A 25,464-nucleotide genomic window follows, 5' to 3' on the forward strand; every position below is an offset into this window, starting at 1 on the left:
CAAGACTGGACGGACGACAAACTCGCAATACGGGGTATTGCAACACCGTGATAAACAAACTGTCGTCCTTCAGCTTTGATAAATCTCGTGATGTTTACGTTTTTCTGCGAATGCCCCATTGATTATTCTGTTTGATTACAGCTTCGCATGTAGACCAGAGATTGGAATATTCCTTTCCATCTATACTATTGTTTTTGGAAAAGTCGTTCGGAAAGATTCCACTCAGAAAGACGAAAAACTCCTCATGTAACTGTTGCTACTGACCTTTGAGTAATGACTGTTGAACCAGTTTGTTTGAGTCTTTCTTGTTACAACAAAAGGGACTGTATTAAAATGAATCGTGCTTTTTTCAAGATGAAGAGTCAAAGTTGTGCTGCTTCACTCAGCTTGCCCATGAACTTTCTTTCAGTGCAGTTAAAACAAACATTTGTTAAATTATGACAGAGGATTATCATTGTGAGAGTGTCTTCCTCCTCGTCTTTTGTTCTGTTGCTCTGCTCCATGCTACAGAAGGAAAATCAGTTGAGAACGCAGGCCTCCTGAGCTTAAAGCCAGAGGTAATATAATGATCATGGCCTTTAGACAATCTTGTAGCACTGTTGGTGGTGATTGATCATTTGTAAGTCTAAGTGTGTGTTAATGCAGCAGAGGTCTCAGCCCCCCCCCCCCCCCCCCCCACCCCCTTTCTGGGAGAAGCCCAAGCTGGCTCTTAGGACAATCCTGCATGTTGTCATGCCTTTGCAATGAGAGTCCTGGCAGCTCCCTCTGCCTTACAGCTCCGCTCGTACAAGCCATCAGCAATGGGAAAGATGCAACACATGGAGCTCCACAGCCTGAGCCCCCACTGCTGCTGCCTCCCTCAGGGGAATGCCTCTGCCACAGTGAGATGGACAGGCGCTGCTGGCTGTGGAGGAATCCACCACACTGGTTAACCCCCCTCTTTCCTTTTCCCTCTCCCTGTAAACCCTTTGCCTTCAGCTCCCAAATCAACAATAAGCTGAGTTCCTCTCCTTCTTGTATGAACCTTATCAATGTTTTCCACCAGAGTGCTAATCACAGGTAAAAACTGAAATACTTTTAGAAAACTCGCATGAAGTGATGAATTTCTATGAGCCCAACTCTCCGTGCACCCAGCCTCTCACATGTTCCATCCAGGCCCCGATGAGAGACAAAATGGAGATCAAATAACCGCAGTGAGGTTGAAATCTGTGCTTGACAGATTGATCAATTTGTTTTGTTTTGTTTTGGAAGCAGAGTAACAACCTAGTAGATCTCTAATAGGTAGCTTTTGTCTCATACAGCAATATTTTGTTGGGAGATCTTGCGGGTGGGCTCTTCGCTGCTGCTCGGAGGCTTTGCAGCAGCCCAGCTGTCTGCTTAATGAAAGCCCAGTAATTCCATTGACTCTGGTGTGTATCTCCGCTCGCTCTAACAACAAAAGCCAACCAGCGAGGAGATATGAATTAGGTTTCTTGGCCCCCTCTCCCTCTCTGTTCTCTTGTTTTCTTTCTTTCCATCTTTCCCTGTTGCACTCTGACTGGCTCAGAGTTTCACTGCTCCGGTGGTTCTGTTCTGCTGGCCGTGATTGACAGGACCATGTGCCTTAGAGCTGGAGAGTAATGCAGCTGGAAGTATATCATCTGCAGTTTTAGTTGGGTAAATATAGCAGGGAGTCTTGTCAAGCAGAGAGAAAAATTGCTCTGGGAAAGGAAGTGTTGTCTCCTTTCTGTGAAAGAAAAAAAAACCTCCTGGGCTCCTGGAAAATGTGGTCCTCCCTCTGCTCCTGAACAATGAGAGCTCAGTTGGAGACGCTGGGCCTATGATGGACCATATGCTGATGCCACATCTCCACCTTGCTCAGTCTTTGGATAGAGCCGGTTTCTAATGCTCCATCCCTAACCTCATTAGACCCATATAATCTGAGTGCTTTCCACAGCTCTGTGGCCGGCATCTGACTTTATGTGAGCTGATTTGGAAAGAAGTGAGGTGTGCTGAGCTAAAATTTAAGACATTATTTGTTTCTATGAAGAAAAGTTCATGTTTGAAGCCTTTACTGAACTTCTTCAAGATTTCACTTGCGGCTCCAAAAACCTCAGGCGCCGTAAACAACATTTATGTGTACATATCTTTAAGGCCAGAAGCCACGTATGTGTTTATCCCTGGATGCAATCTGATGGGATGTATAGGTCATTTCAGGCGGTCTCATCATCTAAAGACGTGTGACTAATAAAAGGAATAGAATGTACTTCACTAATCCCTGAATGGAAATTCAGAGTTACAGCAGCAATACAAGAAAGTTCATAGTGCAAAATTCTAATATATAAATATATAATATATATTCTAATATATAAATAGAAGTCTGTTCAGTATCTGTCTCCTGGATCCTGTCTGCTCACAGCAGGTGAAGTTCTTCCAATGTGGCGTTGGTGTCTGGTGTTAGCTGCATTAGCCATGGCTGTGAATAGCATGATGCTACTCTGCCTTTCTGTATTCTCTCTGGTGCTGGGTTAGCACGGCTAGCTTGTCCATCTTGTTGGAGATAGATCTTACCTTCGTACATTTACACTGCAGCAGCAGCACGTTGTAGTCTCCTTCCTCTCCTTAGCGCTCAGAAGGCTTAGCACAGGTTAGCATAAGCATGCTACTGGCTTCTAAGGGCTGAAATGTTGGGGGATCTCTGGACACATCAGCAAGGATTTCCATAAAAGCCCAAGTTCAGCACTTTCAAATGGTTTTCATTTCATGTTTATATGTGCTCCAGAGGCTGAGACAAAAAATCCTTAGTGAAACCAACAACTCAGTTTTTTTTTTTTTTTCAGAAAACCCTCAGGTTTCAGGAGATTGTGTACATCTTATGCTCAGGTTTCAAGTAGTGGTGTCCCTGTCTGATATTGATATCGGATATAGGTGCGATATCAGCAAAAAAACAAATATTGGTATCATATCGGAATGCATCTAAAATCTCCAATATAAGCAGTTTTTGTTACCCATTGGTTAGTAATAAATGGGTCAGTTTTTCCTCATACCTACTGTTGCTGACTACTGTTGCTGACTTCTGTTCTTTCAAGAAAAAAAAAAATCAAAATTTTCGAGTTTCTCAAGTCGCAAATTTACGACTTTAGAAACTCAAAAATTTTGAGTTTTTTTCTTGAAAATTCATTTATTTATTTCATTTCTTTAGTGGCCCTAATACACTGTCGTAAGTATTATCCCACATTGGGACTTGCAGGTTATTATTTAACACTGGTATTGGATCTGTATCTGTGTCGGTCGATACCCAAAGCCTTGACTGGTGCATCTCTAGTTTCTGCAAAGAGGCTGAAGCCCTCTTCCTTACCTCATCCTAAATTTAACAAAGCTAGTTTAAGTTCACCCTTTCCAATATGCCCCCCACCCTTCACCCCAGTTAATGATAAAATTTAGTACTCTGCCTCAGAAACAAATGGGGGACATCAGTTGATACCTCCATATTTCATAGGTTCAGTCTTGATACGCAATGAAGGCTTCCATCTGCTCATAACATCCTTTGAGAATCAGGAAAATGTGGATAACTTAAGCTCTGAACTCCTTTGTCTTAAGCATTATCAACTTATTAAACTCTATTCAAAGATATCACAAAAACACGTTGAGCCATTTGTGCCAGCTTCTAGTTTTGGTCCGTTTGTGCTGGCCATGTATTTGAATGAGTATCAATACATGATAATTTTGTCAACACTTGTCGCCCTTATTATCAAGTTTTTATGATGTATGACTCCATCAGTGGTAGTTCAGCCTTTGCAGTGAGCTTGAAGTGAGCTGTGGTGTCTCGTCTCGATGCTACAGCTCAATTAAAAAGATCCCACTGACAGGGACAAAGTGGCTCTGATATCAGACTTACCTTTCTTTGTAGTGACTCCATCAAAGCGCATAAAGAAAAGAATCTACTGAAAGTATTATTGTACTCTGAAGGGTTGGACCGAGCTTTGGATTGAGTCTTTGTCTCTTAGCTGATTGACAGGGGGTCTCTTCTATATAGGATAGCCATCACACGCACAAATCTGTCTCAATCTCTCGTTGAATAATTCTGTGGATTTATCTTATTCCTTCTATACCTCAGAGAGTACAAGAGCACAGAGAGCAGCCTTTGATTCCTACATACATTTTATTTCCTCTCTTCCTGCGCACATTTTTTTTTCCACTCGCACCTTTTTTATGCAAAAGTCACTGAGCCTCAGCTTCTCAAATCTTCAATTCTCTCCATCCACCCTTCCTTTCCCAGCAACCCCCTCTGCAACAGCGAAGGTCAGATTTTTGACAAGTCTGCAGAAGAAACAGCCTGCTCCTAAATCCCTTCATTTTTATTCATACAAATACAGGTTTAGAGCCCCTCGCAGCCCCCTAGATACAAAGCCAGTGTGGCCTTTTGACTGACAGCTTTCTCCTCTCCTTTCAAACACTAACGAAATTCACAAGCACACCTCTAATTGACTCGAATCACCAGCACAGCACCAGAAGAACATATCAGGGGGGCATGGCGGTGGATTTGTAGAATGAACGTTGTAGAGGGTGATGTGATTGCTCTCCAGCTGACCTTTAAAAATAATTATCCTGTTTCTCTCAAGACAACGAATTCAGAGCTAATTTACTCTGGAACTGAAGTGTAATGACAAAAATCACATTTTAATCACTCACAAATATGCAACATTCGTTGGATGCACATTGTATTGCATTTGTCTGACCTGTTTGTGATTTCTGTTTCTGGCTTTGGTGTCTGCAGTGGAAAACAGTCTGTATGGAGAGCAAAACCAGGTGGAGCACAGTCAATTGTGATGTCAGCAGTCATCTTAGGAGGATGTGTTTCTCTCTAATAACTGATATCTACAGGCAAAAGCAGCCAACAACATGTTTTATTTAGATTCAGATTTCCTGGCTTCCTTGATTAGATCAGAAATTATCGATCCACCTCTGTTCAACAAAGAAACATTGTTAACCCTTTAATACCGGAGCCTCAAAATGCTTGCCTGGACCTTTATGTGCATTTTGACCATAAAACGGTCAAAAAACGTCCTGTGAGTCAGTGCTTTGGTCCATTTTTTTCTGGAGTACTTTGAACGTTCAATATCTGGAGTTATTTCCAATTAGCTGCATTTTATATGCTAGTAAAACAGTTTAAAATGAAGAATAACACAAAGACAGAATTGGATTTTAGAGGTTTAGTGAAGGAAAAAACACAGCAATCAATCATCGGAAAAATATTTTAAAGGATGAACCTAAAGTTTGGACATAAATAAACATGAACATTAACATTTATGATCATTCTCTCTTAGTTTATAATTTAAAAAAGGTCGCTGACAACTGATACTGATCCTGATCTGATACCAGTGTTAAATAATAACCTACGTGCTCTGCTGTGGGATAAGACTAGTAATGTTTTGAGTAAAAGACAAAAATGAGTACATATGCAATCACTGAATTAATATTTATTTAAACTATAAGTGTTTAAATGTTTGACAGCAGTTTGGTTAAAAAAGGCTTCGGAATTTACATAAATAACTATCTGATTGTAAAATTTTTTACCTTGTAGACTAAATCACAATTTAGCATCAGTGTCAAGTTCGTACTGATCTTTTCCCACCTTGACCCGATCCAGCTTTGAGGGGCTGAATTGGCGCTGATTCCAGATACCTGATACCTGATTCCTGATTCCTGATACCAGGATTGGATTGGTGCATCCCCAATCACCAGCATCCCCACAGCTCTCTCTTTCCACTCACACCACACCTGAGGGCAGAGTCCTGCAAGGGTCCAATTTTCAAGATCCGCCCCGCCTCGACCCGGGGACGTACAAACCCGCACCCAAACCGCAAACCCTGCGCATCAGCCCGATTAGTACCGCAACCCGATCCGACCCGTTGAAACACGACCCGCAGCCCGACCCTTAACCTTATTTAAAGTAATCATTTTGGGTCATATTGTCTGAAAATTGAACAGTATATCGCCATAGTTCAGATGCCAGTGAGTAAACAACGCACCTGAATGAAGCAACTCTTCCAACAAAAGCCTGACTTCAGCTCCATCATCAACCCTCTGTGATCTTCTCACATACAACTGTAAAATCACTAGTTTTTTACGTTTAATGCTTTTAAACTTTTAATCTCTTAAAAGGACCTTACGTGTGTAATAGTAGACTTACTGTCTGTCCAGACTTAAGCGACGCAACGTGATCATGTCACAACCATGGATGTATTATAAGAACTGGATAGCGTGGCTCAGCCTTCCACCATGTTGCGGATTTGAAGCCAGAATCTATTTGGTCACACAGCCTTACAATCAGCTTACAACTTACGTTTTTATTTATTGTATTTATTATTATTTTATATTCATTTTGATGTGTCAAACTAAAACCCGCGACCCGACCCGCATGTTATTTTTTCCACCCAGATCCGAACCCGGGAAAAAAAAAAAGTTTTTAAAAACCACCCGCAAAGCAGCTGTTTTTGGGGGTACCTGACCCAGTGCAGGACTCTGCCTAAGGGTCACTGCTCCTCGTCACGGGACAAACTGAAAGTGAAAGTTACAGAGAAAGCGATTCCGCTGTTTAGGCGCAGGCCCTTTTGTAACTCTTTATTTACAGTGAATCGAGCATGAACAGCAAACTATCCATGGGCATTTCAAGCCAAAGTGCTATTTGATATTCATTGTTATAATCACATTAAATACGATCTGGTTTGGACACAGTTTGTTTTATTTTGAAAGTCACTGGGCATTTTTAGGTGGTTCCTGTGCATAACTTCCTGTCATGCTCAATTAACTTTTTGGTCACTGGTCATCTGGCAAAAAACTGCAACCTGGTGCAGACAAGACAAAGCCATCATTGCACAAACCTTTTGATTTTTTTAATGTTAATGACTTTTCCAATCATTGCCCATCCCTGCCGCAAACAGAAGAAGACTAAGTAATGTGATGGACTCGAATGAATGGAATGATGGAAACGATGAATGATGCTAGAGGCACATGTCATCATAAGAAGTATGAAACTGTCCTGCTTACTCTCTGTGTGTATATTTTGCTCTGTTTTGCGCAGCCTCATCTGAGTGTTAATGCAACCCTCACTAACTCACCACAGTTTACTGTCGTGTCAGTCATCTAGAAAGAATGCACACATGCCACCCCTCGCAGTCTGATTTCAAGGTCAAGCCCGAGTGTGTGTCGCCTCGGTACCCAGCTGTGGTCAGGCTTGCACTGTGGGGCCTCCCAGGGGTCACAGCCCAAACACTTGGGAACTTGTTGCGGCCTTTTAACCCCCTTTCACCCCCCTCCCCCGGTCCTCCTCCTTGCCACCTGATCTTCTCACATATATCACTCCCAATTGAATCGGTAGAAGGCAGCTGGGAAATGCCAAGGAAGAGACGCCATAATTCATGTCGCTAAGCCACTTATGCAAATATGTTTACTCATGAAGGCATTCTGAGCAAGGAGAATCTGCCTCATGGCAATTCTTTACATGTCTGCCACGTGGCGCTTGGCGTCCTGTGGCTTTAAGCAGGAGATCACAGGTTAGGTTCCTCGTGCTGCTGTCAATCTTATTGTTATGATAAGGCCAGAAGACTCTGGGGGAGTTTTTTGCAAAATTTCATCAGTCTTTTAACTTAGCCACAGCAGAAATGGATGAATATCTTAAGGTCTGTGTGTTTATAGGTAAACAAACTAATACTTAAACTTTTGTTGTTGGTAAATCTTTTCTGTGGACTGTGCAGCTAGAAACTGAATTATTAGAATTATTATAGTGAATTTGTAAAGCATGATCTGAGATTGAATTTAATGTTTTGGAACTGAATTATTTGCTTTGAAGTTGTCTTTTACCTTGTTAATAATTTAATTCTCAATATTTCGTAAATTCAAAAATGTACAACTCAGATTAATTTTAGTGTGGCACGTTCATTATTTCATCTTTGTCTGCATCACAGAAATCCTACAAAAACATTTTTTACAGTCTATGTCTGTGCTCCTAACCTGCACAGAGCGAGCTGAGCTCACGCCATTTCCATGATTTCTTTTTTATTATTTATTTATTTAAATTAGGACATTGCATATTAATCAACATATCAGCAAAAGCTTCAATGTAAATATGCTGGAGTTAGCACAATAGCTAGTTTACATCTGCAGCCCTAAGGCAGGTAAGGACAGTTAACATGGACACACACAAGAGAAACAGAACATTCACACAGACATTACATTAACAACATGTAGTTACAATAACACATGAAATCATTCTCAAAAAGTTTGAGAGTCCCCAAAATATTTAAAAAAAAAAACAGAATAAGGATGGTTTAGTGTGAGCATTTTTGGTTGGTTTTTAACCAACATTTCAGAGCTGTTTTAAAGGCTGAGTAGGTGCCACAGTTCCTGACATTGGCTGGCAGTGTGTTCCAAGTTAGTGAGCCTCTGATTGACCCCACCATTTGGCCAAATTTAGTCCTACGCCGTTGTATGTTACAGTCTCCTCTGGTCAATGCTCTGGTATTAACTCCATCACTAGTTTTTTTTACCTATAAAATCCCTTAAGGGAGGAGGAGCAGGTCCATTTAAAACTTTAATAATAAGGCAAGCATCCATAAATATTTGATAACTATCGAAATCCAAAATGTTATACTTACTTAGGATGTTACAGTAATGATATTGTTCAGGCTTTTTGTCCATAGTTTTCAGTGTTCTCTTGAAGAGGGACTTAAGTGGCTTCAAAATGGTCTTTGAAGTGTAAGACCATGTGGTATAACAGTAAGTAATATGACTAAATATCATGGCATGCATATAAGCCTTAGCTGATTCTGTGGTCAGAAAAGGTCTTGCTTAAAGTTTGACAAATGAAATTTGATTATATGTAATATTTTCTTTACATGTTGCTTAAAATTTAGATTGGAATCAAAAACTACTCCATGATTTTTAAATTGTTCCACCCGAAGACCAGGGACTGAATAATTAGGTTTGCTTGCAGCTCAGAATCACATACACATCTCTGATGTTAGAGCGTACCAGCCAGGTGAACAGGATTCGCAAACTTGAGAAGGATTTCTGTGCTTGATTATCCTTCATCAAGGACGTGGATGACGTAATGGTCGTGCTGGGATGAACTCAAACAGACTAAATACAATTTTAAGGGAAATAAAAAAACAAAACAAAACAAAACAAAACAAAACAAAACAAAACAAAACAAAACAAAAAAAACCCCATCAATTTCAGATCATCCTTTTTTAAATTCAATATAATAAATATAATATTTGAAATTCAGTCTTGAGTGACACTAACCTCAGCCCATATTTTCTCTCCCTGTTTCATCTACATATGACTCCTTTAATTCAAAATCCTAATCTAAAACCATTGAAAAACTCTAGTTTGAGTTAAGAAATATGTCTTCATCATGGTGCTTATACACAGTAAAAGAAGATATTTGTTTTATTAACATATTTATGGATTTTGAACATATATTCAGTTTTAAATCAGTTTGATTTGCTCTCTCTCTCATTCCTGACTGACTTACATCGTGGAGATTTCCCCTGAACTTTTAGGTCACTTTACAAGGTGTTATAATTCACCTTTGAAAGTTAACTTTGACTTTTTTTTCACAATGGTGATGATCATGGTGAGTGGAGTGAAGTATAAAAGAACAAGTGTTCAGTACCAATAACTAATAGAAGTATTTTAAAATAGTTTCTAATTCTAGCTGAAGTGTGACTTAGAGCTGAAACGATTCCTTGAATGATTCGAGGTACTCGATTACAAAAATTACTCGAGTAATTTTCTCTGCCTCGAGAAATCGTTTAATTTTTAAAAAGATCAAAGAGTGGTATTTCAAATAGAGCTGAGGCCATATCAAGAGAGTTTTCAGACCCCTCAAGCTACCTCTTATACAAAATAGCAACTAGCAACAAATCTAGCTTCTTTTCTGGAGTTTGGAGACTAATGGGTCATTCTACGAAACAGGTGCCATTTGGCGCCGCAACATTTGATGAGATGTACAAGGCACAAAAAATGCATCAAAGTGTGTTAACAGATTTTGGAGCTACCAAAGCAAGTGCTCTTATTGACATGCTGTATCAGAAAATTCTGTTTATTAAAGAGAAAAAAAATCATTTGAAAAATAACTGCTCTTTAACTAAACAAAAATGTATTTCATCTGATTACTCGATTATTTGATGGGATTTTTAGTAGAATACTCGAATACTAAAATATTTGATAGCTGCAGCCCTAGTGTGACTGTTAAAGATTAATCCTGAGAATGAAAATACTTGTCATATCCGTGTCCAGTTATGATCGACTGTTATTGCAAGGCGGCACTGTGGATTATACAGGTGATAAACATCTGCCAGCCTGTACTGTACAGGTTGTAAAAGTCCCCATCAAAGCAGCCATGATGAATTGCTGCCCCCTCCTCCCCAGACAGGCTGCCACCTAGTGCTAGTTAGTAGCTGTAAATCTGGCCAGTTAACAGTGCTCTAACCGGGGACTGACAGGCAGGGCTTAGGCTCAGTGTGAAGAGGGGATGCAACTGTTGTCCTGTTTCAGAGGCTCTCAACAATGTGCTGAGTGGATGGAGAGTCCCAGCAGAGGGCTATTAATCATGCTGGCCGGGGTGTCTGCAGGGTGGGAGGAGGGGTCGGCTCAGGCATGGACGGAGTTGAGGGTGCCGTGGAGGATCTGGAAGTGCTGACAGGAACAGTGGGTAAGATTGGGGCAAAATAAACTAGCCCCCCTGAGCCCCGAAAGACAGGAGGCGGAGGAGACAGAGGGCTGGGTGGATGAAATAAAAGCATTTAGACTGAAGCTTTGAGATCTGTGCACAAATTTGGACTGGTTTCAGTCAGATCTGTTATTCCACTTTGATTACACAAGCTGCAGTTTAATCCTCAATCACTGTCAGTGATGAAACCCAGCACTGAAACCCTGTGACATCACATGCTTTATTACTGCTGCGATCAGGATTCATCATCATGTCATGCTCAGAGGTTATGAGCCACATTTTGGTTTTATATGTCCAGTTATAAAGATACTTTAATTTCTCTTTTTCATTCATTTAGTTTTTAAATTAAAGCTGTCAAATTTGCCTTAATTTGAACGAACAGGAGAAAAAGATAGAAATAGTATCCAGTATTTCTGTTCCTTACAAACTAAAAGCTTCACCTTTGACCCTCCACACTTGTCTGTATCGCACGCACACTTGGTTTTCCTGCACAGTAAGGGATGCATGATGATGTTATAGTCACATATCGTTAGTCATATCAGATGAAACAGTATGTACCTTGGTTTTAGGGTCACGGTTCGGTACATTTTTGGTACAGTATGGAACAACGCAAAACCATTTGCTTGTTAAGCATGTTTATTAAACCAAAAACTTGCCATTATACAGCGAGGGGGGAGGCTCTTCAAGCTCCGGTCGGAGCTCAGGTTGTTAGCAGCAGCCATGATGCACAATTCAGACACAAGCTCCTGTGGCTACGGAAGCTCTTTGATATTCATCCTCTGATTGTCTCACCATGAGACGTCACGTCCACATGATATGCACATGATCACAAAGCACGAATCACAGACCACTTTCCTCATGAATATTAAAACGCCTTCCCTGCTCAGCCAATCATAGACGAGTACTCACGTGAATATTAAAGAGCCATGTGCAGCGGCTAACGTAAACTTACTGTACTCGTTCAAATACAGCACTGTACCAAACCGAACGGCCTTATGGAGCGGTTCAGCACGTATACATGTACCGTTACACCCCTAGATGAAACAGATGCAAACAAACAAGAAAACACACAAAAATGCTTCAAAAGAAACATTAACTTCAAACTTAGGCCCCGTTTGCACAACGTTTCATCTGAAAACACTAAAACGCACCTAAAACGTGGTTACAAAAATTCAGTTTACGTGGAAACGCTGAGGGACTGAAAACGATAGTGAGCATGCCAGGCCTGTAGTTGGCGCTATAACTGTCTTGTCCAGAAGCATCTTTTGGTAGATCTCCACTGAAGTAGAGTTGGGCCAATCATCTGGTGTATTTGTGAATGCTAAGAGTAGAAGTGGAGCAGCAGATGCACATTTTATATAAAGACAGTCAGCAGATTCAGCAGATTGAGCAGCACAAGCTCAACAAGGTAGTCTGCAACAGTCGTAACAACTTTAAGTACTTTACTTTATTGATTTATTTGACAGGGACCATGTACAAATATATTAATCTTTCAATAGAAAAGATGCTTTGTACCAGATTTAGCAAATGCTAATTTCCATCTGCAGTCCCTGGGCAGGTTCACAACAATCACAATGCAATTACATAACTATTTATGTTAAAAAATTATTACAAAACACATTACATTAGCTCATTTAAAATTAATATACATCAGTGTCAAATCCTATATTCAAAATCAACCGGACTGATGCTGACAAAGTTGGTTATCAAGAATATATTTCTTAAGATTTCTATAAAGAAATTTTAAATCTTCAGAACATTTCAGACTGTCTGGGAGCTGATTCCATTGTTTAATGGTTTTGAATGAAAAAGCTGTTTGAGCAAAGGCAGAGGATCTTTTTAGGACAGCACAGTTTCTGTGAACTGTCAAGCGAGATGTTCGGGTTGTTTGCTCAGTGTAAAGTTGAACACGTTTTTTTAATGGAGGTGGAGCAATGTTATTGACAATTTTAAAGATATTTCTTAAGTTTGTAAATGAAAATTAAATTGTCAAAATATTTTATACCCACTGAGAATATTGCAATGTTGACAACAGTACTGTTGTCCTGTTGTATGCACTCAGAAGAAGGGGAGTGTGACGTCAGCGGTTCCACTGAAAACGCCGGCTTACTGTTTACATGGCAACGGTGTCGACAGCGTTTCAGAAAAATTCCACTCTGGAGGCTGTCTTCAAAAGTTTGCATTTTACGTCGGCTGAAACACTGTTTCTGTGTAAATGCGAAGAAGAAACGCAACAAAACTTTTGCATTTCACCCTAAAACCGTTGTCGTGTAAACGGCCCCTTAGAATGTCAAAATGAAATACAAATGACTCATTAAATAGAATATCTGACAGGGTTAAAACCAAACCATGAATAAGTTATTGCTTAATAACAATTGAGGATAGTTATGAATTCAAATCAAATCAAAGTTTCATTGTTTTATTTCACTTACTTCATAAAAATATATCCTTCTGTCTTTCTTTAAAGGAAGAAGATAGTTATCTCAGAACTACTCAAAACATTTTCTGTAGGTAAAAGAATTGTCTCTTTTTTCTTAAAAACAAGGTACCCTGTTTGTCAAATATAAACTAAAGTTTTCACTTCGTCCTTGTGAGGAGGAAGATCAGTCCTGATTACATCCTGTAATCCTTTTTAATGCTGGTTTTAGAGCAGATTTGTGAAAATGTTCTTTGTAATTCTCACATAATTCTCTTGTTAATTGAGAGGAAAGATGCATATGTTCCCTCTGGGGTTAACTGAACGCTTTGTTTGTTTCACAATTTGTTTTTCTGTCAGATTAATGACTGTACGCCACTTAAACGTGTCGTTCATGTGGTGCAGGTGATTTGTCTTCCACGCCTGTCCCTCTTAGTCTAGACTGGATCAGCTGAGGTCTGGACCTTCTCTGTGTTGTCAGCTGAGACTGGATGATGAGGATTTAGTGTTTTCCTCCTTTCAACCTGGGTTGTGTTTAAATGTTCTGTTAAGCACATTCTTATGAGGTGGTAATTGGGGTTCATTGCGTGGCAGAAATCCCCACAGACACCCACCTTGTTCCAGTTTACCCCCTGAGCTGAGGGGCTTTGAGTTCAGCGCTGCTGTAATTACTCCACACTGAGCCAGGAGCATCAATAAAACCGAAGGTATTAAGGTGGGTTTGGGATGTTTCAACACCTCTGAATGTAGCAGCGACGCTCCACCAGAGCTCTGCTCTAAAAAAGGACTGGGGTCTGCACGTGGTGACATGTTGACAGCATTTTTCAGTTCCACTACACAAGCTGGTATTGACAATTTCTGAAGGTGTCAAGTGTGGGTTCCCACTGTGTGAATATGTGCCTCCAAGTTTAGCTGCAGTGCAGCACAGAGTTAGTGGGCATCTGAATTGTGTTGAAGTGTAGGACTTTGTGTATTTTTGGTGCCTTATCGTCAACAGTCTGTCATCTAAATTCAATCCACAAAACGCTCATAGTTTCTTCTTTAACTGCCTCCTGATGATGACCTAACCCTACCTTGTGCAAAGGTTGCTTTCTGTCCTTTTTCGACAACAAATATGCTTTTATTTTGAAAGGACACAAAATGTTCTTATGCCAGATAGTAAAGTTACAGCAGTGAATGAAAACAGCTAAGAGAACAGTGTTCAAAAAATGTTTTAGTGCCCCTGAAAGAGACATGAGCTCTTGCCGTCCATTTCATCGTTACTTTCATTATTCCCTGTTATCTGTTTGACACTTCCTGCAACCTTTACATAAGAAGTAGAAACACAGAGAGAAAGAGCTCGTCTGTTAGTTTGTCAATCGCCAAAGTTTATCTTGTATGGACGGCAAAACAACAACAACATCATCATCTGAGTGTTGGAAACTGCATCCTCAACTGCAGTAATGTCTGTACGCCGTTACCATTCAGCCACAGACCCTGGACATGTTTAAGTCCAACCAAAGACTATGTAACACATGGACGCAGCTTCTGTGACATCATTCTTTGTTTTGGGTTCCAAGTTTTGAAGCCTATCGTTGGCAGGTACCATATTAGGAATGCTGAAATCAGCCTTTGTCAGTTAGGATTAGGATGAGGTACAGAGGCGGGCCTTTCACCTCTTCACAGACAGATACACAGATCCCGCCTGTTGGTCAAGTCAGCCGTGCCCTTATATGGGCGAAACAGTCTTTTTTGAATTATTAGAGATATTTTTAATTAAGAGATTAGCAATTGAGTCCAACAAAGCAGCAACCTCCAGGGATTATTTTGTAACCCGGCGGTTTAGAAGATATTAAGATGACAAGTTCGCCCAATCGGAGGCACAGCTCATCTCACGGACATTTGCTTCAAAACTACAAATCTTAAACAGATGAGTGACATCACACAGGCTACATCCACATGTTATTCAGTCTATGAGTCCAACATGAGAAGTCAGAGGCTGATTACTCCCTCTTCTGTTTAAACAAAAGAGTATCAATGCTAATTTTTAAGACTTCTGGCCTTAACACACCGATCCAGATTTCAGCAAAAACCACAGTTTTACGGCAGCTACGGCAGCTCTGTAAGAACATGTTATTACACTGAAATCAAAAGCACAAAAAATGCAGCACTGTCCGCTTCACCTGCGACAGCTCCGTCAAGAAAAGTGACGTCTGGAAATGCGTCAACAAAACAGTGAATGTGCAGTGACAGATGTGTGGCGATAAACTTGCATGCGATAGAATAACTAGTTCGATTCTTAACCACATGAGCTCAAAGCACAAGGAGAAAACAGTGGAGGAAGGCAGCCTTGCATCACACCAATTGGCAGCTCTGTTAGCACATTGATGTGAGGAAACCAGAGTGGAGAAAATCAGCTTACTAATAACTGGAGATCTGCTCCCATTAAGTTTTGTGTAAGGTGAAGACTATAGAGAGCTGATGGCGTTTGTTGAGCAGGAGTACGAGCCACTGCCACGGGGAAGAGCATCTACAACAGTGGAAATGATGTACCTAATCACTTTTATTACAGTCTGGGAGGTCCGCTTCCGACAGACTTTATTTTAGCTAGTCATTAAAATAAAGATAAACTGTGAGTATTTGAATATATGTTCATTAAATACTTAGGATATTCAAATACAATACGCAAATTCAAAAATAATACTTCAGATTCTGAGAGTAAAAAATTCTGTTATGAGGCTTTGTCTTTATATCTCTTCTCAGATTAAGAAAAAAAAGATCTAAAACATTGCTACAAAAATTTTTCATTAAATAAAGAAAATAAACTGAATTTTTTAGCACAGGTCAAATTACACTGTTTTTGTTTACCTATAATATTATTATCAGTGTGATAAAGTCTAGACACATTGGACTCAAAGTACAGCATGCTTTACTTAATTGTCTTATTTCTCCAGCCTGTCTTTTGATTATTTTCTCCTGCTGAAGCAGAGGTTTTGTTGGATGATCAGCAAAGATGATATCTTACTGTTATGTATTGTTTTACAAAGTGATAATATTGGGCCGAGTCTGTTTTCTGGATATCTTTAGCTCCTGTGTCATCCATCTTCTCCTGCTTCGTCCTGACACTCTGTGACACGGGGCAGAGGAGGCGGCTTACTGCTTATTGATGGAAAACAACCCATCATAAATAAGGCTGAGCATGCTAATGTCACAGACTGCAGTCCAACTCGTCAGGGACTTGTATAATGTGGAGAATTCATAAGTCATGACACGTTAACGGCGTCTCCTCCATTCTGACGTCTGCTACTTTGCCATGCTGGCGGTTGTAAAATGTGTTTGTGAGCACACTGACGAAAATAGGCTCCTCAAATCCTCTGCACCTCTGACAGAGGCCTATAACTCCATATTGATAGTTATATTGGGTAGAGTGGGCTTCACACGGCCATGTTTATTATCATGAACAAACAGTGTTCTACATGGTGAATCAGGGCTGGAGAACAGAGGCTGTTGTTGATAATCTCCTCTGAAGGACAGCAAAGCTAGTCAAATCAAAGCGCGCTGCACTCGCTGGGGAAGGAGCGCTGGTACGGAGGAGTCGGCTGTGGAGGGTATGGGCTGCTTGTTGTGGTAGAAAATAAGGGTCCACATTAGTATTTCGGTGAGGCGCTGTCTTGCTGTCTTGCTTGTGTGGCGCTCACGTCCTTAAGCCTTTGGTGTTTCAGTGTGAATCCCACACTGCCTTGATGGACTGGGTTAATAAACCTCTCAGCAACCATCCCTCCCACACACACACAGGAAGACAAACGGGGCGCACACACACACACACTCTCACAGCGATCACACATACACACTGAGCTCTCTCAGCACACACAGCTGCTTGTTATTTCATGCCCCATAAGGATGCTGTGACCACGGACATTGTAATACACATATCCAATTAGCTAAGCATCGAATCCCACGTTGGTCTCAAGCTGGGATTCTCACAGATACGTACATGCTCGCTTCTTCTGGACCTGGAATTCATGTTTTCATCACAAATGACTGCTTTTTGTATCAAGCAGGACTTCACTCACATACAGGGTCAGGCTGGATAACTTCTTCGATTGACTTCCTGGTTTTTTTTTTGGTTTGTTTTAGCTTCAAATTTTTCCTTCTTTTGAGTTCTGTTGTTTCTGATTGGCTGATTCAGGTTTGTTATGGATAAATGAAGAGACAGTATTATAAATGTTTGAATAAGAAATGGAAGACCACCACCACCACCATCCTCCTCATCATCTTCATTTTTTTTTATTGTAATCATTCCATAGCTGCTTCTTTTCTGCAGTTGAAGTAAAATTTGTGTTAAGGAACTTCATATTCATCCCTCGTAATTATGCACTTTCAATAAGAAAATCTTTTTTCAACTCTGTTGTTAATTTTTTTTTTGTATCCGTTTTACCTATTATTTTACAGACAACAAACAACAGTAGAGAGCAACCACAACAACTGAACAAATGACTACAGACAGGAGAACCAAATAACCAGCTACTGAGCCTGAAAAGGGATAGGGTTAGATATAAACTAAGAAAACAGGAAGTGTGTCCAAACTGCTTCTTTGAGTGATTTCTGTAAAAACCAGTCTCAGACTGATGAAACCAAAGCTCACCTGTCGCTCATACCAGATGATCAGTGGTCAGTTATGTGCATTGTTACGTACTACGTAAACATCAGCTAAGGAGCATGTTCTCCATTAGGGGGCGATGTGCAGAAAATATGTCAGAATGTTTTTTATGGCAGGATCAGGATCTGGATTTTATTAAGTCTCACATAATTCACATTCACATTATTTTGACCTGAAAACAACACTTTTAGATCCAGATAGTTCTTATTCGGTGTTCTGTATGATTAAATATGACTAACTGGTGTTGCAGCATCTACAAAAGTGACCCTGAAACTAGGGATGGGTACCTTTCACATTTAAAACGATACGGTACAGATGCCCGGTACCTGGCAATAGGTACTGGTACTCAGTGGTGTCAATTTTCGGTACTTTTTGTGCTTCTGTGGTAAAAAAATACCAATTCGTTTAGTAATAAAATACATATTTTTTTGACTACACATATTTATTCTTAATTAAATAACCTTGCAATGCTGTGTTCATGTCCAGCATGGAAAAATGGCTACCCTTCCACTCCCTCACAGTCACAAGTATGCATTCAGGTACCTAAACATGGTACCTTTTCATTACATGAACCAGTACCCAGTACTTTTGACAGAATTCGGTCAGTACCTATGAAAGTACCTAATTCTGTACCCATCCCTACCTGAGACCTAATAACAATTTATAAAACCACTCAATACCAGTTACTGTTAGCTGTAACACCCCCTCCCCAAAAGATGCACTTTGCTCTCTATTTAACTCTTGAAAAAGCGCGTCTGACAACTACAGTGGTTGGTGGGTGTCAGACGATTTCCAATAGCTACAACACAAATGCGTCAGTCATTTACTTCTTTTCACAACTTTTCTGTGTCCGTGGGGATAGCTAACCTCTTTTAACTCCTGTTGTAGCTGTACTTCCTACTTACTTTACTTGTGGCAATGCATTTGCATTTGGTGTTTTTGCGTTTGCAGTCGTGTTGTTGCTTTTGCAAATCAGCTGACATCTACCGGCCACAGTAGACGACTCTCTCAGAAAACACAGTACACAGACATTGGCTGAACTGCCCATCGTTGGTGATGCATTCACTGTACCTTGTAATTCTCAAGCACATAATAAGTCATCTTACCAGTAACACATTCCCATCCAGTATCAGTGGATCAGGGTTTTTCCCCTTGAGATGAACTATCACAAAGCATGCTGGGATATTGAGAAATAGTGGTCTTTTGATCTTGTGTCATGCCCTCATCAGTTCTGGATCTTTCTGTAGTGCCCAGCCCTGTGACCTTCTATATGAATGCTCAAAAGCCGTGTTTGATCTACATGGTTAATTTACCAGCCTCTTTGTTATTGATAATTGTTGAGTTGTTTTTCAGTGATTGAGAAGAAGTATTACACACACTTTGTGTTTTCGTGGTTGAAGGTAACTTTTGATAGAATTTTCATGGAGGGAAAAGTTTGTCAAATACTTTTTACCGACTTTTACCTGATGACATGACTTGTGAGAGTCTGCATGCTTATCCAGTGAGTATGGAAAGACTGATCCACGATTTCATTTCAGTGAAATCACTCTACAAATTCTGCACAACATCCATATGGTTGTCATCCCCCCTCCTGCTTGGAACAGGACACTGGCACAAGGCCCTCGCCTCTGAGTGGACACCCAGAATTAAAAAAAGCTCTCCTATTTCTGGGTTGCAGCTGGGGGTTTGAAAGGAGTGTGTGCTGTAAAGGTGACATGGGTCAAAAGTTTCTTGTCAAGTGATGGCGGGAGGAGGAGAACAGGCACGCTGCTGGGCATGGGCGAGGGGTGGGGGTGGGATTAAACAACTGGCCACATTTTGTAGCACAAATATTGAATCAAAAAGAGGCGACACATGCAGCAGGAGAGCTCCAAACCTGTTGACGCACCCCTTCTTAAATAGAGTGGGATCAGCACCGCTGATAACAAATTTAAACAAAAGCCGCCTGCTGACAGGGGAGGGAGCCACACAGGCCGGTGTGGACCAGTGCAGCTGACGACGAGACATGCTAACAACCTGGGACAACAAGGAGGTGTTGATTGCTCTGAAAGCAAAATAGACCTGCCGATATGTACAACCACGTTCTCTCCCTGCTGTCAGGCCCACAGTGTTTTTTTTTTTCATAGCTTCTGGCTGCTCAGAGAGACGGACTTTACACACAGAAGACTGGAGTCAAAATGAAGGTTTCTTTGTTATTCCATCTTTTAACCCTGCTCACATGTGTTCACACATGCTGTTCCATGGTGTCTAGCTAAGCAGCCGCCTTGTTTTCATCAACACGCAAGGGCTGCTCACCCAAAACAATAGATCTGGGATCTTTCTTGACTTGCTCCATTTAATCTTTCTTATTCTGTGGTTCACCTCATAACGTAGTTAGCCCAATTATGTGATTATGTGGATAGCAGGAAAAGGTGAACATTAGGACTGCAGCGATTAGTCGACATGATCGACTAGTCGACAATAAAAATTTGACGCAAATTTTAATAGTCGACGCGTCGTATTATTGTTTTTATTGTCACATGATAAAATCAAATACCAGGGAGTAATACTCATTTGTAACTTCAGTTCAAAGCATGAGGTGCTGTGTTATTGGATACTTTTATGGGAAAAGATCACCAAGTTCATGCGTGAGGAATATTGATGAGGAAAAATCTCCACTCCCAGAGAGCGCTGTGCGCTGACGGAGGCTCTGCATCTCTGGCTTGGACAGCCTGACAGCTCCCGGAGTTTAGCGTCTGATAACGTGATTTAGAGAGTCTCCTTCACTCTCTGTAACAGTCAGTTTTTCAGGATGTGAGTCACAAACTAGTGTCAAAACTCCCCTAACTTTTGAAAAGAGAGGACATTTATCTGAAGGAGCTCTCACTCTCAAGCTCACACTGCACCGGTAACACTCAGCGGGGAGGAGGAGGGGCGGAGTGCGCATGAGCGAAATAGCGCATGAAGAGAAACGAAACTAAACACTTTGTCATGGAGAGCTGGGAGAGAGTCAGGCAGGATCATACAGAGAGCAAAGCAAGCCCCAATAAGCAAATAAACAGTAGGAAACAAACCCAAAATCACTAATAAGATGTCTGTCCAACACTGCGTACAACAACTCCATTTCCCTGTTACCTGCTTCATCCATTTTGAGATTTATTTATTTTTTTGTATAGTAGGCTACTTATATTTTTTTATGTCATCATGAATGAAATGAGATAAATAAACAAACAAACATGACACAGGGCTGACCAATCAGAGGTGAGAACCTAACTCTGGGTAAATGCAGTGAAAATGCATCACACAGGTTGAATTTTAAAGGTCTGCACATTTTAAAGGCCAAATTAGGTTGAAACACAAAATAACCACGATTAATCGACTAAAAAAAATAATAGATAGATTATAAAAATAATTGTTAGTTGCAGCCCTATTGGACTGTAGAGTAAACAGACTGGCCTTTTTATTTTTATTTTTTAAATTTTATTCTATATTTTGCATTTTGCTTTGAAAAACAGTGTTGTTTAATACACTCTGATATGAGAGAGATCTTTTTGGCATTTATTCGGGATACATTATGGTTTTGAAATAGTTGAACAACACAACAAAAATCGTTAGACTAATCGTCCAATTAATCATTAGATTAGTTGACTAATCGATAAAATAATCGCCGATTAATCGTTTTAAAAATAATCGTTTACCCCCAGCCCTGGTGAACAAACATCTTGCTCAGTAGGCAACATAATTAAAACTAGAGATCAGAATCACAAGTAAAACATAGATATTATTTAAAATATTTGAAAATATTTTCTTTGTAAAATTGAAACAAGCACACATGTAAAGAAATAAATCCATCCCAGTGATGCTAAAATGTTGATGTTGTTTTGGAAATCTAAAATTCCCTCTAGCAGGAGCTGAGAAGGTGGTGAACCTTCCTGAATTTACGACTTGGAGGAACTTGTGGCGGGCAGTGGGAGGTGGTTGACGGAGTAGACTTGTTGGTGTTAGTGTTGTGGGACTGTGGGAGGGGGGGTCAGACACAGGGGTCAGTGGAGAAATGAGTCTATGAACTGGCGGGTATGAAGTGTTACCGTTGAAGTCAAGTGTAGGTCGGACTAATCCAGAGCTCACGGCACAGATCCCACTTTACTCAACACCACAGATGTATCGGTCTGGGCTTTACGCTGTGTGTGCTCTGCAAAATGCTGCACACAAGCACAACATTGTGCTTTTTTTATGAAGGAAGTCAAGCTTTTGGAGTAGAGTTTGACTAATTTGATTCTGATCATGATCATGAGAGGAAGAAAAAATGAATACCTAACCAGAGTTAAGCAAGACTTGGAGAAAAGGCTTTGTTTAAGTTTTTATTGCTTCTCGTATCAGGTCCTGAAATCAGATCGCTTGCCAGTTTATGGCTGGCACCTGTGTTTGTTTACCTGCATGCTCGTTCATTAAAGACGGGCATGGATAAGATTTTTTTCATACCACTGCCCTTATCAATCAGTCTGATTCTTTATCATTTCCCTTAACAATTCCTCCTGTGAATTTTCTCTGTACAACAAGCTTTACAGGTTTTCTGTGTCAACATTTTATTGAGTTTATAAGTAAAAAGGTATAAATTTTGTCACTGAATCTGGATATTTCTGGATGTAAATGAATAAAAATAAGTCAAAATTGCATGTCACATGACGTTAATGCAATGTTTTGTTATATGTTATTAACTGAAGTAGGCCATCTGGTGTCTCAAAGTGGTTATAGCAATGCTTTAAGCTGTTTGGAACCTTGCTGTTGTTACGCTGAAGTCATCCATGATCCTCCAAGTAACTTTTTCTTTTATCTTGCCTGTTAGTGTTTTGACATTTGAAGTTTTCATTGTTTATAGAGAGAAACTGTGATGTGTTTCTGTGATGAAAGTTGAAATTCTGTTGTAAAACCGAAGTTATACCGATGTATGCTGCTCAATAGCATGTCAATAGCATTTCCCATATATGGTAGCGTCAAGCTGGGGCTATTTACTAATGTAATGTAAGAAACACTTTAAGCAGAAAGTTGTGAATCAGTTTTCTTGGATTCATCTGCAAATTGTCCACGTAAGGTTCAGCTGTTCTGGCGAAATGTAAAGAATTGATAAGGAAAGTGTTAAGCATAAGGGCTAATGTTGTCGATGGATTGAACCATTTCTTAACAGGAACTGATTTTTGATACCCATCCCTAGGGTTTAAGTGCTGTCTCAATCGGCAGCAGTATATGAAAAGATGTCAAAAGAGGTTTGCTTTCAAAGTTACCACGAATGTTGATGAAGTTGTCACAGGCTAGCTGCTAAAAAACAATAACGTTAGCCGCTAAAGTTACTCAAACTATGGTTTCATGAGGTTTGGTGGTTGTGATCTGATCTTTTCTAAGACTTGGACAAAGATACTTGGCACATGACTTTGACTCAGCTTAGTTTGAATTGAAATAAAAGGTTTGCTGAACTTTACCTGATTGAGAGTTCCCCCTTTTTGCATTCAAATTTTAAAAATCCAACTGAAAAGTCTGCTTGAATCATTATACTGTTGTCATTTTATGCATCAAAGGGTTGGATTTAACATTAATGTAGTAATTTAGAGGACAAATCAGGAGATCAAGTATATCTTGTATCGAGATATAGCCGACAAATATCAAGATATTGGATTTTGGCAATATCTTGAAGCGTCAGAGTGCGTTGAAAAGCGAAAGTGAAAGTCAAAAACATGTTCGTTTCTCATTGTGGAGACTTGGGAGAGAGTAGCAGAGCAGCAGAGAGTGAAACGAGCGAATCACCGAAGAGATTTACATTCCGACATCTGAAAACATTAAGGTTACTGCTCGATTGCGATATGGTCATTTCATACATCTCACGTACAAAAACCTGTGATACATCGAGTATATTAGATACATCCACCGACACTAACTCAACTTGAATTTTTTTTTCGGTGACTCAGACTCGACTGATGACTTCAGACTCAACTTGAACTCGGGCTGTGGCGTCTGGTCCACAACTCTGCATGTGACACATTTCTATTAACAATAGAGGGCGCAGCCTCTATCCTAGTTTACTTCTGTTTCAGATCTGTTTAATTTTTTTTAACACGGAAGCCTGCACACCTAACCTGACATGCACACCCTCCCAAATTTGACTAAACAGACTACAAGCCCTGTGATTGGTCAGTTGGTCAGCTGAGCAGGATTGTGCCTACTCTTTTGTCCAGAATTGCCGCATGTCAGCCGCACATTTCATCTCCTCTGATGCTGCATCTCCGTTTATCCTTGAAATGGCAACATGTACTAGCTCAGATATAGCGCTTCGCTCAAATTGCTGTGAAAACGTGAGTAGAAATGTAGCCGGACTAAAAACTGGCGATCTGACGATCATGCAGACCACACTGCCCTCATGTGTTTCGTAGCAGTATTACAGAGCAACAGGACACATTGCAAGAGAAATATGTAGTGCTCATGACTACTTCAGCCACTCTAACCTAGTGTCAAACAGGCAGTATGATCCAGGCTTTTGACTTCTCTTGTTGGGTGTCATTGAATGTCTTCTAACAGCTGGTAAAAACTTATTTGTTCTTGCAATTCATTACAGGAAGTGGTGGGGGCAGTATCACTCCCACTGTTTATGTCATACACAGAAATGATGATGAAGTTCAGATGAGTTATGGGGAAGGGCACAGAGGATGCTTCCAAAGGTTAGGAAGATTTTATTTGCAAAATATGTGAAATGCAAACTGTGTGAAGCAAACTCTCCTTCCATGGCAGCTCTACAGCAATCTATGAATGTCTAAAACGTGTGCGTGTGGGAGATGAAACAGGGATCCAAAATAGTACGCCAAATAATCAGGATGAATCAAACTGAAAAAATGATCAATGCATTAGTCAACATGAAAAATAATCACAAGTTGCAGCCTTACTCCACACCTGCTCTGCAGGTAACAGAGAGAATACAGCAAGGGCCTGGGCCTCTTCAAAGGGTCAGGTGATTTTCTCTTAATGATGATCCTTCTTTTTCCTGTTTTCAGTTGATACTTTTACCATCAAGTGGAAATTCTTTTATGTCTGTTTACAATGAGAGCATACTTGAATATAGAGGTCTCCCAGTCCAATATTGATATCGGATAGCTGTCCAATATCAGCAAAAAAACAAGTATTGGTATCGTATCGGAATGCATCAAAAATCTCAGATAAAAGCAGTTTCTGTTACCCATTGGTTAATAATAAATGGATCAGTTTTTCCTCATACCTACTGTTGCTGACTACTGTTATTTGTTTGAATAATATCACTTAGTCAAGCCTTTTCTAAAATGACAGACATACTACAAAATAAGTAATAAAAGTATACATGTTTAATGCTGATATCCTATCAGATTAATATCGGTATCGGCCAATACTCAATGCTGCAGTATTGGTATCGTATCGGAAGTGAAAATGTAATTTTGGGACATCCCTAATTGAAGAATCCTGAAAAATACACTTACAGAAACTTTGGGGTATGGTGTAATACTGTTGGCACAAAAAGCAAAAAAAACATGGTGAAAGTTTTTACTAAGTCCTCCCAGCCCTTTAATGTGGTATAGGTTTTTCCTACCTTAACTACCTGTGACCTCAGAAACATACAGCTTATGTGACCATTGTGGTCCCTCCTGTACTGGATTCTCATCCAGAGGTCTGACAGTTTTGATCTGTTTATCTCAGGAT

At 40.2% G+C, this 25,464-nt stretch overlaps 1 protein-coding gene across 4 annotated transcripts in view; it reads left to right on the forward strand.

Annotated features, from left to right (window-relative positions):
• gbf1 (golgi brefeldin A resistant guanine nucleotide exchange factor 1) overlaps nucleotides 1–25,464 on the forward strand; it is a 129,687-nt gene that overhangs the window by 13,636 nt on the left and 90,587 nt on the right. The window lies entirely within an intron of this gene.

The sequence above is a fragment of the Halichoeres trimaculatus genome, unplaced genomic scaffold, assembly GCF_033239565.1.
Source record: "Halichoeres trimaculatus isolate MK-OKI-2021-1 unplaced genomic scaffold, fHalTri1.1 fHalTri1_scaffold_8, whole genome shotgun sequence".
Classification (NCBI taxonomy): Eukaryota; Metazoa; Chordata; class Actinopteri; order Labriformes; family Labridae; genus Halichoeres; species Halichoeres trimaculatus.